This window comes from Miscanthus floridulus, chromosome 11 (genome assembly GCF_019320115.1).
Source record: "Miscanthus floridulus cultivar M001 chromosome 11, ASM1932011v1, whole genome shotgun sequence".
NCBI lineage: Eukaryota > Viridiplantae > Streptophyta > Magnoliopsida > Poales > Poaceae > Miscanthus > Miscanthus floridulus.
This window is the reverse complement of record NC_089590.1, coordinates 43,399,717-43,403,918: the sequence shown is the minus strand read 5'-3', so window position 1 is coordinate 43,403,918 and position 4,202 is coordinate 43,399,717.

Below are 4,202 nucleotides of genomic sequence, written 5' to 3'. Positions count from 1 at the left end.
ATCATCACATGATGTAGCTATATCAATCTTAACAACATGGTTAGTAGCATCATGTGGCTCATTTGGTAAAAATTCTTGAGCAATAACAAGAGTATCATGATTGATCTTAAGAATGGTATATTCATCTTTTAGCTTGTTGTGGCTAGTGATGAGCTCATTGTGCACCCACTCAAGTTTATCATGTTTATCTTTAAGCTCTTTCTTAGAAGATTTGAGCTCCTTGAATTTGGATGATATAGCATCATTTGTTTCTCTAAGCTCATCATTAGCCTTTTCCAATGTATCGCACTTTGCTAAGAGTGAATCATTTTTAGCATCAAGCTTTTCATTTTTAGCTCTACTCTTTCTAATGATCTTAGTGTATTTTCTTAGTATTTTGACAAGATCATCATATGAAGGTGAATCATCATCATCGCTAGCTTGCTCATCATCACTACTATCATCATCATTAGTTACCTTGCGTTCACCCTTGGCCATAAGGCATAGGTGTGTAGAGGATAATGGAGATGGTGGCGGTGAAGATGGAAGATCAATAGCAATGGCGGCCACCTTCTCATTGTCACTATCATCATCGGATGATCCACTAGATGAATCAATGTCCGTGAGCCAATCATCGACGATGTAGGCCTTTCCACTCTTCTTCTTCTTATGGAAGTCCCTCTTTTTGCCATCTCTCTTCTTGTATGGCTTGTTCTTTTTCTTCTCATCTTCATCTTCATTACTTGAGTCATCTTTCTTGCCCTTGTTCTTGTTCTTGAACTTATCTTTCTTGGACTTGGGGCATTGATGTGCTAGATGACCAAGTTCACCACAATTGAAGCAATCCATTTCGGAGATTGGCTTTCTTCTAGAGCTTGTGAAGAACTTCTTCTTCTTGCCGTCGAACTTGATGCCACTCTTGTTTAGCTTCTTTAGCATCTTGGTGGCTTTCTTCACCATGAGAGCAAGGTTTTCATCTTCATCTTTTTCATCACTTGAGCTCTCATACTCAAGTCTTGCTTTGCCCTTGTCTTGGCTAGCTTTGAATGCTAAGTCCTTCTCTTTCTTCTTGGTAGAGGATGAGCCATCTTGTGACATGATGTGCATGTACATCTCATGAGCATTGATCTTTCCCAAGATTTGTGTCGGTGTAGCGGTGGAAAGATCACCTTAGTGTAGCACGGTCACAATATGCCCATATTTGTCAATGGGGAGGACACTCAAGATCTTTCTCACAACGTCGGATGGTGATATTTGAGTAAGTCCAAGCCCATTGACTTCCTCTACAAGAACATTCAAACGTGAATACATCTCATTAGCACATTCTTTGGGAAGCATATCAAATGAATTTAGCTTTTTAATCACAAGATGATAGCGTTCCTCATGCTCACTCTTGGTTCTCTCATGGAGCGCACAAACATCCGACCATAGTGCATGGGCGTCTTTGTGGTTCCTTACGCGGTTGAACACATCTTTGCAAAGGCTTCTAAAGATGGTGTTGTGAGCTTTTGCATTCCATTTTTCATAATTAACCTCATCGCCTTGTAGGTTAGTAGCATCCTGAGGTTTTGAGAAGCCTTGTGAGGCGGCTCTAAGAATACCAACGTCTAGAGCTTCTAAGTACGCCTCCATGCGGATTTTCCAATATGGAAAGTCATCTCCCTCAAAGATAGGAGAAGGTCCATTCCTGTGAGACATCTTGTTCTAAGCGGTTAAGCTTAAAAATGTGAGCATGAGGCTCTGATACTAATTGAAAGGATCAAGATGCCCAAGAGGGGGGGTGAATTGGGCTAATTCTAATTTTTCTTACAATAATTAAATCCTATGGTTAGCCCAATTAACTCCTTGTGCCTAGAAAAGTGTTTCTATTAATCTAACGCATAACGGACTTGCAACCTATGTTCCAAACTTACTCTAGCATGGCAATTCTATGAATGTAAAGACAAGTATTGAATTGCTCAAAGTAAATGCTCAAAGTAAATAGAGAGAGAGGAACGCGGTGATGTTTTGCCGAGGTATCGGAGAGTCGCCACTCCCTACTAGTCCTCATTGGAGCACCCAGCGCAAGGGTGTAGCTCCCCCTTGATCCGTGCAAGGATCAAGTGCTCTCTACGGGTTGATTCTTCGACACTCCGTCGTGGCGAATCACCCAAAACCGCTCACAACTTGAGTTGGGTCACCCACAAGCTCCGCCAGGTGATCACCAAGCTCCCAATCACCACCAAGCCGTCTAGGTGATGGCGATCACCAAGAGTAACAAGCACGAACTCTCACTTGACCACTCAAAGCCTAATGAAAACGGTGGATGCACACTTTGCTACTCTTGATTCACTAATGAGGCTACTCTCTTGGATTCATCGAATCTCAATCACCTCACTAGGATCTTGCTCTTCTTGGCACTCACAAACGTGTTTCTCAGCTGTTGGAATGAGCAAAAGTGACTCCACACACTGAGTGGAGCTTCTATTTATAAGGCAGCCTGAAAAACGAACCGTTATGAGCTTCTGCGGGGTGACCGGACGCTCTGGTCATGATGACCGGACGTTCCGGTCAGTTCAACCCGCACACTAGTGTTTAAGTGTTGACCGGACGCTGGCAGGGTCCGATCACCACTGACCGGACGCGTCCTGGTCGCATTAAACCCTCACTGGATGCTTACTGTACTCGACCGGACGCTGGATCCTCAGGGTCCTGGTCAGTACTGACTGGACTGCGTCCGGTCGTAGATTTCCTTCTCTGTAACCTTACTGGAGTCGACCGGACGCTGCTGCTCAGCGTCCGGTCACTTGACCACTCCAGCGTCCGGTCGCACCGAACGTAATCTCTTGGTCAAATGAACTGACCGGACCCTGCGGCCAGCGTCCGGTTGCACCGGAGCCTAGCGTCCGGTCAGCATTTGACCCTCCATTCACTTCCAACTCTCAAACATATGTGAATGAAGTTTGCTCCATAGGATCATAGGGCTGTTGTGGAGCTACCTAGTGCTAGTTTTAACAAGTGTGCACCACACCTAACTCACTAGACTCACCTAGGTCAAGCTACCCGTCCATACCCCCTTAATAGTACGGCCAAAGGAAAAACAAAGTCCTAAACTACTCTAAATGTCACTCCAACTCCAATCGACACTTAGAACTAGTCATCCTTAACCTTGTCGTCCATCCTTTGAAAACCGAAACGATTTCCATCGTAGGGGCATGACAACCTTGATTGCCCAATTGATCTCCATTACCATGACCTAATTTATTGGCCTCTGCAAAACACACGTTAGTCATAGTAATCTTGTATTGTCATTAATCATCGAAACCAAACAAAGGGGCCTAGATGCTTTTAATTACAAATAAAAAAATTCCCCCTCCCCCCTTATCTCCTCTTTGTACTCCCTTCATTCTAAATTATAAGGCATTCCAACTTTTTGAGAGCCAGAGCATCTAAAGTTTGACAAAGTTTATAGAGAAAATTATAAAGATTTACGACACCAAATAAGTATAGTATGAAAATATAATAATTAATAATGAATCTAATGTACTTATTTAGTATCATAAATGTTATTATTTTATTATATAAATTTAGGTTAAACTTAGATGATTTGACTCTCTAAGAAAGTTGGAATGGCTTATAATTTGATATGGAGGGAATATTTTTTATAGCCACAGAAGCTTACAAGGAGCTGGTAAGTACAAAGTAAGAAGTGGCTACATTATGTAGTGATAGTCCTATACAAATGCAAATATAGAGTTCATAAAACAAGTTATATTTTACACTAGCAAAAGCCAATTTCATAAGTTTGGTTTGATTTGGTTGGGGTGTTTTAGGTCTAAACAATAGTGCAACATCGTGGCAAAGCCAATTTTATAAGTTTGATTTGATTTGGTTGAGCCGTTGAGGTGTGCCAGGTCTAGACAATAGTTCAAAACCTAGATGACACGTGAGGGTCTCTAGTGGCAAAGCCAATTTCATGTTTGATCTGATTTGGTTGGGGTGTGTCAGGTCTAGGTAATAGTGCAACACCTAGAAGACACGTGAGGGCCTCAGTGGCAAGACACTTGGTGGATCCTCTCCCACAGAAAATAAACTTACATCAAGGTGGGTACATGACCCACGTATCAGATGTTATTACTGGCCTCTCCTTTTGCTGCCCCATCCTGCCTTTACCTTACTCTTGCTGGTTGATGTGAGACTAAAATAGAGTAGTTTTTACTATTTAGTGTCCCGTGATTCTTGTT